Source organism: Ranitomeya imitator, chromosome 5, assembly GCF_032444005.1.
Source record: "Ranitomeya imitator isolate aRanImi1 chromosome 5, aRanImi1.pri, whole genome shotgun sequence".
In the NCBI taxonomy this organism is placed as follows: Eukaryota; Metazoa; Chordata; class Amphibia; order Anura; family Dendrobatidae; genus Ranitomeya; species Ranitomeya imitator.
The window spans coordinates 5221991-5235143 of NC_091286.1; the positions used below are offsets into that span (position 1 = coordinate 5221991).

A 13153-nucleotide genomic window follows, 5' to 3' on the forward strand; every position below is an offset into this window, starting at 1 on the left:
TACACTGTATATATCCAGCTCTATACTCCATACTGGACACCTCTATATCCCCTGTATTACACTGTATATATCCAGCTCTATACTCCATACTGGACACCATTATATCCCTGTATTACACTGTGTATATCCAGCACTATACTCCATACTGGACACCATTATATCCCTGAATTACACTGTATATATCCAGCGCTATACTCCATACTGGACACCATTATATCCCTGTATTACACTGTGTATATCCAGCTCTATACTCCATACTGGACACCATTATATCCCCTGTATTACACTGTGTATATCCAGCTCTATACTCCATACTGGACACCATTATATCCCCTGTATTACACTGTGTATATCCAGCGCTATACTCCATACTGGACACCATTATATCCCCTGTATTACACTGTATATATCCAGCGCTATACTCCATACTGGACACCATTATATCCCTGTATTACACTGTATATATCCAGCTCTATACTCCATACTGGACACCATTATATCCCTGTATTACACTGTATATATCCAGCTCTATACTCCATACTGGACACCATTATATCCCCTGTATTACACTGTATATATCCAGCTCTATACTCCATACTGGACACCATTATATCCCTGTATTACACTGTATATATCCAGCTCTATACTCCATACTGGACACCATTATATCCCTGTATTACACTGTATATATCCAGCTCTATACTCCATACTGGACACCATTATATCCCCTGTATTACACTGTATATATCCAGCTCTATACTCCATACTGGACACCATTATATCCCCTGTATTACACTGTATATATCCAGCTCTATACTCCATACTGGACACCATTATATCCCTGTATTACACTGTATATATCCAGCTCTATACTCCATACTGGACACCATTATATCCCCTGTATTACACTGTATATATCCAGCGCTATACTCCATACTGGACACCATTATATCCCCTGTATTACACTGTATATATCCAGCGCTATACTCCATACTGGACACCATTATATCCCCTGTATTACACTGTGTATATCCAGCACTATACTCCATACTGGACACCATTATATCCCCTGTATTACACTGTATAAATCCAGCACTATACTCCATACTGGACACCATTATATCCCTGTATTACACTGTATATATCCAGCTCTATACTCCATACTGGACACCACTATATCCCCTGTATTACACTGTATATATCCAGCTCTATACTCCATACTGGACACCATTATATCCCCTGTATTACACTGTATATATCCAGCACTATACTCCATACTGGACACCATTATATCCCCTGTATTACACTGTATATATCCAGCACTATACTCCATACTGGACACCATTATATCCCTGTATTACACAGTATATATCCAGCACTATACTCCATACTGGACACCATTATATCCCTGTATTACACAGTATATATCCAGCGCTATACTCCATACTGGACACCATTATATCCCCTGTATTACACTGTATATATCCAGCGCTATACTCCATACTGGACACCATTATATCCCCTGTATTACACTGTATATATCCAGCTCTATACTCCATACTGGACACCATTATATCCCTGTATTACACTGTATATATCCAGCACAGTACTCCATACTGGACACCATTATATCCCCTGTATTACACTGTATATATCCAGCTCTATACTCCATACTGGACACCATTATATCCCTGTATTACACTGTATATATCCAGCACAGTACTCCATACTGGACACCATTATATCCCCTGTATTACACTGTATATATCCAGCTCTATACTCCATACTGGACACCATTATATCCCTGTATTACACTGTATATATCCAGCACTATACTCCATACTGGACACCACTATATCCCCTGTATTACACTGTATATATCCAGCGCTATACTCCATACTGGACACCATTATATCCCCTGTATTACACTGTATATATCCAGCGCTATACTCCATACTGGACACCATTATATCCCCTGTATTACACTGTATATATCCAGCGCTATACTCCATACTGGACACCATTATATCCCTGTATTACACTGTATATATCCAGCATTATACTCCATACTGGACACCATTATATCCCCTGTATTACACTGTATATATCCAGCTCTATACTCCATACTGGACACCATTATATCCCTGTATTACACTGTATATATCCAGCACTATACTCCATACTGGACACCATTATATCCCTGTATTACACTGTATATATCCAGCACTATACTCCATACTGGACACCACTATATCCCCTGTATTACACTGTATATATCCAGCGCTATACTCCATACTGGACACCATTATATCCCCTGTATTACACTGTATATATCCAGCGCTATACTCCATACTGGACACCATTATATCCCTGTATTACACTGTATATATCCAGCTCTATACTCCATACTGGACACCATTATATCCCTGTATTACACTGTATATATCCAGCACTATACTCCATACTGGACACCATTATATCCCTGTATTACACTGTATATATCCAGCACTATACTCCATACTGGACACCACTATATCCCCTGTATTACACTGTATATATCCAGCGCTATACTCCATACTGGACACCATTATATCCCCTGTATTACACTGTATATATCCAGCTCTATACTCCATACTGGACACCATTATATCCCCTGTATTACACTGTATATATCCAGCACTATACTCCATACTGGACACCACTATATCCCCTGTATTACACTGTATATATCCAGCGCTATACTCCATACTGGACACCATTATATCCCCTGTATTACACTGTATATATCCAGCTCTATACTCCATACTGGACACCAATATATACCTGTATTACACTGTATATATCCAGCACTATACTCCATACTGGACACCATTATATCCCCTGTATTACACTGTATATATCCAGCTCTATACTCCATACTGGACACCATTATATCCCCTGTATTACACTGTATATATCCAGCACTATACTCCATACTGGACACCACTATATCCCCTGTATTACACTGTATATATCCAGCACTATACTCAATACTGGACACCATTATATCCCTGTATTACACTGTATATATCCAGCACTATACTCCATACTGGACACCATTATATCCCCTGTATTACACTGTATATATCCAGCACAGTACTCCATACTGGACACCATTATATCCCCTGTATTACACTGTATATATCCAGCTCTATACTCCATATTGGACACCATTATATCCCCTGTATTACACTGTATATATCCAGCTCTATACTCCATACTGGACACCATTATATCCCTGTATTACACTGTATATATCCAGCGCTATACTCCATACTGGACACCATTATATCCCCTGTATTACACTGTATATATCCAGCTCTATACTCCATACTGGACACCATTATATCCCCTGTATTACACTGTATATATCCAGCGCTATACTCCATACTGGACACCATTATATCCCCTGTATTACACTGTATATATCCAGCTCTATACTCCATATTGGACACCATTATATCCCCTGTATTACACTGTATATATCCAGCTCTATACTCAATACTGGACACCATTATATCCCTGTATTACACTGTATATATCCAGCACTATACTCCATACTGGACACCATTATATCCCCTGTATTACACTGTATATATCCAGCACTATACTCCATACTGGACACCATTATCCTGGTCATTATAGAATGACTTCTCACCTCACTCCACTTCCGGTTCCCAGGGCGATCACTCCATGCAGTCGGAACTAGTTAGCAGAATAAGTTTTCCGGGAAGATAAAAACTGACGAACCAGAAGTAACCACAGACTATAGAGAGTGGGTGTGTACAGAGCGACCTTCCCCCTCCTAGTGTAGTTATGGTTTCCGCCGCTAGATGACAGCAGAGACCACATCAAGCTGCTAATAACATGGCGCTACTTAAGTCAGTACATACAAGTGATGGCCGGCAGGGGGCAGCACGGAGCGCGTGAGCACCACCACGTGATGTGTAAATTTGTTGTTGCGAAATAGTCGGGGCCATAGTCCTCGCGGTTTTTCACAGCTCAATGGAAACGTTATCACAGAACAGCATTGTCCTGGCGCCCCTTGTGTCCGCACCTTACACCCCCGCGCCCCTTGTGTCCGCACCTTACACCCCTGCGCCCCTTGTGTCCGCACCTTACACCCCTGCGCCCCTTGTGTCCGCACCTTACACCCCTGCGCCCCTTGTGTCCGCACCTTACACCCCTGCGCCCCTTGTGTCCGCACCTTACACCCCTGCGCCCCTTGTGTCCGCTCCTTACACCCCCGCGCCCCTTGTGTCCGCACCTTACACCCCTGCGCCCCTTGTGTCCGCACCTTACACCCCTGCGCCCCTTGTGTCCGCTCCATACACCCCTGCGCCCCTTGTGTCCGCACCTTACACCCCTGCGCCCCTTGTGTCCGCACCATACACCCCCGTGCCCCTTGTGTCCGCTCCTTACACCCCTGCGCCCCTTGTGTCCGCACCTCACACCCCTGCGCCTTGTGTCCGCACCTTACACCCCTGCGCCCCTTGTGTCCGCACCTTACACCCCTGCGCCCCTTGTGTCCGCTCCATACACCCCTGCGCCCCTTGTGTCCGCACCTCACACCCCTGCACCTTGTGTCCGCACCTTACACCCCTGCGCCCCTTGTGTCCGCTCCTTACACCCCCGCGCCCCTTGTGTCCGCTCCATACACCCCTGCGCCCCTTGTGTCCGCACCTTACACCCCCGCGCCCCTTGTGTCCGCTCCATACACCCCTGCGCCCCTTGTGTCCGCACCTTACACCCCCGCGCCCCTTGTGTCCGCTCCATACACCCCGCGCCCCTTGTGTCCGCACCTTACACCCCTGCGCCCCTTGTGTCCGCACCTTACACCCCTGCGCCCCTTGTGTCCGCACCTTACACCCCTGCACCCCTTGTGTCCGCTCCATACACCCCGCGCCCCTTGTGTCCGCACCTTACACCCCTGCGCCCCTTGTGTCCGCACCTTACACCCCTGCGCCCCTTGTGTCCGCACCTTACACCCCCGCGCCCCTTGTGTCCGCTCCATACACCCCGCGCCCCTTGTGTCCGCACCTTACACCCCTGCGCCCCTTGTGTCCGCACCTTACACCCCTGCGCCCCTTGTGTCCGCACCTTACACCCCTGCACCCCTTGTGTCCGCTCCTTACACCCCTGCTCCCCTTTGTGTCCGCACCTTACACCCCTGCGCCCCTTGTGTCCGCACCTTACACCCCTGCGCCCCTTGTGTCCGCACCTTACACCCCTGCGCCCCTTGTGTCCGCACCTTACACCCCTGCACCCCTTGTGTCCGCTCCTTACACCCCTGCTCCCCTTTGTGTCCGCACCTTACACCCCCGCGCCCCTTGTGTCCGCTCCATACACCCCTGCGCCCCTTGTGTCCGCACCTTACACCCCCGCGCCCCTTGTGTCCGCTCCATACACCCCGCGCCCCTTGTGTCCGCACCTTACACCCCTGCGCCCCTTGTGTCCGCACCTTACACCCCTGCGCCCCTTGTGTCCGCACCTTACACCCCTGCACCCCTTGTGTCCGCTCCATACACCCCGCGCCCCTTGTGTCCGCACCTTACACCCCTGCGCCCCTTGTGTCCGCACCTTACACCCCTGCGCCCCTTGTGTCCGCACCTTACACCCCCGCGCCCCTTGTGTCCGCTCCATACACCCCGCGCCCCTTGTGTCCGCACCTTACACCCCTGCGCCCCTTGTGTCCGCACCTTACACCCCTGCGCCCCTTGTGTCCGCACCTTACACCCCTGCACCCCTTGTGTCCGCTCCTTACACCCCTGCTCCCCTTTGTGTCCGCACCTTACACCCCTGCGCCCCTTTGTGTCCGCTCCTACCACCCCAGCGCCCCTTGTGTCCTCACCTTACACCCCTGCGCCCCTTGTGTCCGCACCTTACACCCCTGCGCCCGCACCTTACACCCCTACGCCCCTTGTGTCCGCACCTTACACCCCTGCGCCCCTTTGTCCGCTCCTTACGCCCCTTTGTGTCCGCACCTTAAACCCCTGCGCCCCTTTGTGTCCGCACCTTACACCCCTGCGCCCCTTGTGCCCGCACCTTACACCCCTGCGCCCGCACCTTACACCCTGTGCTCCTTGTGTCCGCACCTTGCGCCCCTTGTGTCCGCACCTTACACTTCTGCGCCCCTTGTGTCCGCACCTTACACCCCTGCGCCCGCACCTTACACCTTGCGCCCCTTGTGTCCGCACCTTGTGTCCGCACCTTACACTTCTGCGCCCCTTGTGTCCGCACCTTACACTTCTGCGCTCCTTGTGTCCGCACCTTACACTTCTGCGCCCCTTGTGTCCGCACCTTACACTTCTGCGCCCCTTGTGTCTGCACCTTACCCCTGCACCCCTTGTGTCCGCACCTTGCACCCTTTATGTCCGCACCATACACCTTGCGCCCCTTATGTCCGCACCCTGCGCCCCTTGTGTCCGCACCTTACACCCCTGCGCCCCTTGTGTCCGCACCTTACACCCCTGCGCCCCTTGTGTCCGCACCTTACACCCCTGCGCCCCTTGTGTCCGCACCTTACACCCCTGCGCCCCTTGTGTCCGCACCTTACACCCCTGCGCCCCTTGTGTCCGCTCCATACACCCCTGCGCCCCTTGTGTCCGCACCATACACCCCTGCGCCCCTTGTGTCCGCACCATACACCCCTGCGCCCCTTGTGTCCGCACCATACACCCCTGCACCCCTTGTGTCAGCACCCTGCGCCCCTTGTGTCCGCACCTTACACCCCCGCGCCCCTTGTGTCCGCACCTTACACCCCTGCGCCCCTTGTGTCCGCACCTTACACCCCTGCACCCCTTGTGTCCGCTCCTTACACCCCTGCTCCCCTTTGTGTCCGCACCTCACACCCCTGCGCCTTGTGTCCGCACCTTACACCCCTGCGCCCCTTGTGTCCGCTCCTTACACCCCTGCGCCCCTTGTGTCCGCTCCTTACACCCCTGCGCCCCTTGTGTCCGCACCTCACACCCCTGCGCCTTGTGTCCGCACCTTACACCCCTGCACCCCTTGTGTCCGCTCCATACACCCCCGCGCCCCTTGTGTCCGCTCCATACACCCCTGCGCCCCTTGTGTCCGCACCTTACACCCCCGCGCCCCTTGTGTCCGCTCCATACACCCCGCGCCCCTTGTGTCCGCACCTTACACCCCTGCGCCCCTTGTGTCCGCACCTTACACCCCTGCGCCCCTTGTGTCCGCACCTTACACCCCTGCACCCCTTGTGTCCGCTCCTTACACCCCTGCTCCCCTTTGTGTCCGCACCTTACACCCCTGCGCCCCTTTGTGTCCGCTCCTACCACCCCAGCGCCCCTTGTGTCCTCACCTTACACCCCTGCGCCCCTTGTGTCCGCACCTTACACCCCTGCGCCCGCACCTTACACCCCTACGCCCCTTGTGTCCGCACCTTACACCCCTGCGCCCCTTTGTCCGCTCCTTACGCCCCTTTGTGTCCGCACCTTAAACCCCTGCGCCCCTTTGTGTCCGCACCTTACACCCCTGCGCCCCTTGTGCCCGCACCTTACACCCCTGCGCCCGCACCTTACACCCTGTGCTCCTTGTGTCCGCACCTTGCGCCCCTTGTGTCCGCACCTTACACTTCTGCGCCCCTTGTGTCCGCACCTTACACCCCTGCGCCCGCACCTTACACCCTGTGCCCCTTGTGCCCGCACCTTGCGCCCCTTGTGTCCGCACCTTGTGTCCGCACCTTACACTTCTGCGCCCCTTGTGTCCGCACCTTACACTTCTGCGCCCCTTGTGTCCGCACCTTACACTTCTGCGCCCCTTGTGTCTGCACCTTACCCCTGCACCCCTTGTGTCCGCACCTTGCACCCTTTATGTCCGCACCATACACCTTGCGCCCCTTATGTCCGCACCCTGCGCCCCTTGTGTCCGCACCTTACACCCCTGCGCCCCTTGTGTCCGCACCTTACACCCCTGCGCCCCTTGTGTCCGCACCTTACACCCCTGCGCCCCTTGTGTCCGCACCTTACACCCCTGCGCCCCTTGTGTCCGCACCTTACACCCCTGCGCCCCTTGTGTCCGCACCTTACACCCCTGCGCCCCTTGTGTCCGCACCTTACACCCCTGCGCCCCTTGTGTCCGCACCATACACCCCTGCGCCCCTTGTGTCCGCACCTTACACCCCTGCGCCCCTTGTGTCCGCACCTTACACCCCTGCGCCCCTTACGCCTCCGCACCCCTTGTGTCCGCACCATACACCCCTGCGCCCCTTGTGTCCGCACCTTACACCCCTGCGCCCCTTGTGTCCGCACCTTACACCCCTGCGCCCCTTGTTTCCGCACCTTACACCCCTGCGCCCCTTGTGTCCGCACCTTACACCCCTGCGCCCCTTGTGTCCGCACCATACACCCCTGCGCCCCTTGTGTCCGCTCCTTACACCCCTGCGCCCCTTGTGTCCGCACCTTACACCCCCGCGCCCCTTGTGTCCGCACCATACACCCCCGCGCCCCTTGTGTCCGCACCTTACGCCCCCGCACCCCTTGTGTCCGCACCTTACACCCCTGCGCCCCTTGTGTCCGCACCTTACACCCCCGCGCCCCTTGTGTCCGCACCTTACGCCCCCGCACCCCTTGTGTCCGCACCATACACCCCCGCGCCCCCTGTGTCCGCACCTTACGCCCCCGCACCCCTTGTGTCCGCACCTTACACCCCCGCGCCCCTTGTGTCTGCACCTTACGCCCCCGCGCCCCTTGTGTCCGCACCATACACCCCCGTGCCCCTTGTGTCCGCTCCATACACCCCCGCGCCCCTTGTGTCCGCACCTTACACCCCTGCGCCCCTTTGTGTCCGCACCTCACACCCCTGCGCCTTGTGTCCGCACCTTACACCCCTGCGCCCCTTGTGTCCGCTCCATACACCCCCGCGCCCCTTGTGTCCGCTCCATACACCCCTGCGCCCCTTGTGTCCGCACCTTACACCCCCGCGCCCCTTGTGTCCGCTCCATACACCCCGCGCCCCTTGTGTCCGCACCTTACACCCCTGCGCCCCTTGTGTCCGCACCTTACACCCCTGCGCCCCTTGTGTCCGCACCTTACACCCCTGCGCCCCTTGTGTCCGCTCCTTACACCCCTGCTCCCCTTTGTGTCCGCACCTTACACCCCTGCGCCCCTTTGTGTCCGCTCCTACCACCCCAGCGCCCCTTGTGTCCTCACCTTACACCCCTGCGCCCCTTGTGTCCGCACCTTACACCCCTGCGCCCGCACCTTACACCCCTACGCCCCTTGTGTCCGCACCTTACACCCCTGCGCCCCTTTGTCCGCTCCTTACGCCCCTTTGTGTCCGCACCTTAAACCCCTGCGCCCCTTTGTGTCCGCACCTTACACCCCTGCGCCCCTTGTGCCCGCACCTTACACCCCTGCGCCCGCACCTTACACCCTGTGCTCCTTGTGTCCGCACCCTGCGCCCCTTGTGTCCGCACCTTACACCCCTGCGCCCGCACCTTACACCCTGTGCCCCTTGTGCCCGCACCTTGCGCCCCTTGTGTCCGCACCTTGTGTCCGCACCTTACACTTCTGCGCCCCTTGTGTCCGCACCTTACACTTCTGCGCCCCTTGTGTCCGCACCTTACACTTCTGCGCCCCTTGTGTCTGCACCTTACCCCTGCACCCCTTGTGTCCGCACCATACACCTTGCGCCCCTTATGTCCGCACCCTGCGCCCCTTGTGTCCGCACCTTACACCCCTGCACCCCTTGTGTCAGCACCCTGCTCCCCTTGTGTCCGCACCATACACCCCTGCGCCCCTTGTGTCCGCACCATACACCCCTGCGCCCCTTGTGTCCGCACCATACACCCCTGCGCCCCTTGTGTCCGCACCATACACCCCTGCGCCCCTTGTGTCCGCACCTTACACCCCTGCGCCCCTTGTGTCCGCACCATACACCCCTGCGCCCCTTGTGTCCGCACCATACACTCCTGCGCCCCTTGTGTCCGCACCATACACCCCTGCACCCCTTGTGTCAGCACCCTGCGCCCCTTGTGTCCGCACCATACACCCCTGCGCCCCTTGTGTCCGCACCATACACCCCTGCGCCCCTTGTGTCCGCACCTTGCACCCCTATACCCCATGTGAGATAATACCTCAGTGCCTCTCATCTGTGGTCACTTTACCTTCTTTTGGGCTCTTCTGTGTGATCCGCCTGGTTCCCGTCGCTCTTGGTCAGGAGTCTGGATCTGTGAAGTTTGATCTTTGTACAGATCCAATAATCATAAATCAAGACACTGATGCCAGGAGGCTGCTGCCTAGAGCCGCAAACATCGAGCCTGTAATTGCAGATACCAGGTGCGGGGTACAAGTGTGTGAGGCTCCGATCAATGATTAGCGTGAATGGCTTTATTAGTAAAAAAGAGCCCACATCTCCTATGGCTGTGCCCGGGCACCACCGGCATGTTCTACAGCTGTGCCCGTGCAACACCCGCATCTCCTATGGCTGTGCCCGTGCAACACCCGCATCTCCTATGGCTGTGCCCGTGCAACACCCGCATCTCCTATGGCTGTGCCCGTGCAACACCCGCATCTCCTATGGCTGTGCCTGTGCACCGCCCGCATGTTCTACAGCTCTGCCCATGCACCGCCCGCATCTCCAACGGCTGTGCCCGAAACCACAGTTACCAAGGATCATCCCATGGAATGCCTGACATCCTTCCCGTGGGCATAATACCACTCAGACAACACAGGGTGAGGGTAACAGTGTGGCAATGCTTTACTGAACCACAAAACAGACAGATGACACATAGAACAGTCCCAGCACAGTACCCAAGATGGTGCACGTTAGAGTCCAGAGTCTCACCCTTCTGCTGAATCGCCGGGATAAGAGCATCCTTTACTTCAGAGCTTCCAGGGCCACTTATCCCACCTGTGGCACGCACAGAGAGGAGGTGACGACAAGCATAGGAAGATGACAGTCCATTCAGGTACAAGGTCAGGTGACCGGAGGGTCACAACCTGGCTTTTCCGAACATCTCCATGCAGACTGGTAGGTCCTACAAAGGTATCCATGGATAGAAACAATATCTCAAATACAGATATCATATTATGATACCACCCAGCAGGCCCAGAAAAAGTGCCCGGAACCAAGATGAATGGTATCGTATGGAGCTCCTAAGCTATCAAAACAACAAGGAAATTGGAGCAAACAACCAAAGTATATAAAAATATATTAAATTTTATTGAATTCCATCATTAAAAATACATATTCAAACGATATAACACACAGAGCAAAAATAAAGGGTTAATGGTGCACCTTGAGTGATGGCACCCCCTGGACAGGAACACAAAGCCACTATTCCACGTATGAGTAACACATTGAAACAAAAGCCATAAAATGCCCAGTGCATTCAGTAACAAAGGCTGGCTAATACAATCTCCTAAGTCACGGGTACATAGATCCCTCCATATTAAACAGCACAGTGGCTATAAAGTAGAATATACCCGAGACCATATGTGGACCTTACCCATGCTCCCGTCCATAGGGATACCCACGCGCCCCTACGCGCGTTTCACAACAGCTTCCTCAGGGGGGCGAAGTGATAGTCCAAGTTCCCCACTTCCTTCCTTAAATAGCCACCTGGTGATGACCATCAGCGGCGCATGTGGCCGAGGCAGGCGCAGCAGAGCTACATCACTCCGGCGCCATCATGGCGCTGCGGGTCATGGGGAGAGCCCCGATGACGTCAATGACCCGCACGCGTCACTACCAGGCGCCGGCGATGATGCCGCAAGCCCGCGACCACACCGGAGACATGCGCACTAGTGTCACAGACATTACAACCCTCCCATTAAAACAGTGCGGAGTTTAACCCCTTTACCCCCAAGGGTGGTTTGCACGTTATGGACCGGGTCAATTTTTACAATTCTGACCACTGTCCCTTTATGAGGTTATAACTCTGGAACGCTTCAACGGATCCCGGTGATTCTGACATTGTTTTCTCGTGACATATTGTACTTCATGATAGTGGTAAAATTTCTTTGATATTACCTGCGTTTATTTGTGAAAAAAACGGAAATTTGGCGAAAATTTTGAAAATTTCGCAATTTTCCAACTTTGAATTTTTATGCAATTAAATCACAGAGATATGTCACACAAAATACTTAATAAGTAACATTTCCCACATGTCTACTTTACATCAGCACAATTTTGGAACCAAAAATTTTTTTTTGTTAGGGAGTTATAAGGGTTAAAAGTTGACCAGCAATTTCTCATTTTTACAACACCATTTTATTTTAGGGACCACATCTCATTTGAAGTCATTTTGAGGGGTCTATATGATAGAAAATACCCAAGTGTGACACCATTCTAAAAACTGCACCCCTCAAGGTTCTCAAAACCACATTCAAGAAGTTTATTAACCCTTCAGGTGCTTCACAGGAATTTTTGGAATGTTTAAATAAAAATTAACATTTAACTTTTTTTCACAAAAAATTTACTTCAGCTCCAATTTGTTTTATTTTGCCAAGGGTAACAGGAGAAAATGGACCCCAAAAGTTGTTGTACAATTTGTCCTGAGTACGCTGATACCCCATATGTGGGGGTTAACCATAGTTTGTGCGCATGGCAGAGCTCGGAAGGGAAGGAGCGCCATTTGACTTTTCAATGCAAAGTTGACTGGAATTGAGATGGGACGCCATGTTGCGTTTGGAGAGCCACTGATGTGCCTAAACATTGAAACCCCCCACAAGTGACACCATTTTGGAAAGTAGACCCCCTAAGGAACTTATCTAGAGGTGTGGTGAGCACTTTGACCCACCAAGTGCTTCACAGAAGTTAATAATGCAGAACCGTAAAAATAAAAAATCATTTTTTTTCACAAACATTATCTTTTCGCCCCAAATTTTTTATTTTCCCAATGGTAAGAGAAGAAATTGGACCACAAAGGTTGTGGCACAATTTGTCCTTAGTACTCTGATACCCCATATGTGGGGGTAAACCATTGTTTGGGCGCATGGGAGAGCTCGGAAGGGAAGGATCGCCGTTTGACCTTTCAATGCAAAATTGACAGGAATTGAGATGAGACGCCATGTTGCGTTTGGAGAGCCACTGATGTGCCTAAACATTGAAACCCCCCACAAGTGACACCATTTTGGAAAGTAGACCCCCT

At 53.2% G+C, this 13153-nt stretch overlaps 1 protein-coding gene across 3 annotated transcripts in view; it reads right to left on the reverse strand.

The window, feature by feature from the left end:
- ABCC10 (ATP binding cassette subfamily C member 10) overlaps nucleotides 1-10199 on the reverse strand; it is a 132345-nt gene extending 122146 nt beyond the window's left edge. For 2 of the 3 annotated variants that reach the window (XR_011321879.1, XM_069768231.1), the window contains exon 1: nucleotides 3698-3765. The gene's annotated coding sequence lies outside the window, so the exon portion shown is untranslated. Of the gene's footprint in view, nucleotides 1-3697; nucleotides 3766-10165 lie in introns of those variants that run through there. The other variant, XM_069768232.1, reaches the window with a different exon arrangement.
- Between the last annotated feature and the right edge of the window lie 2954 nt (nucleotides 10200-13153).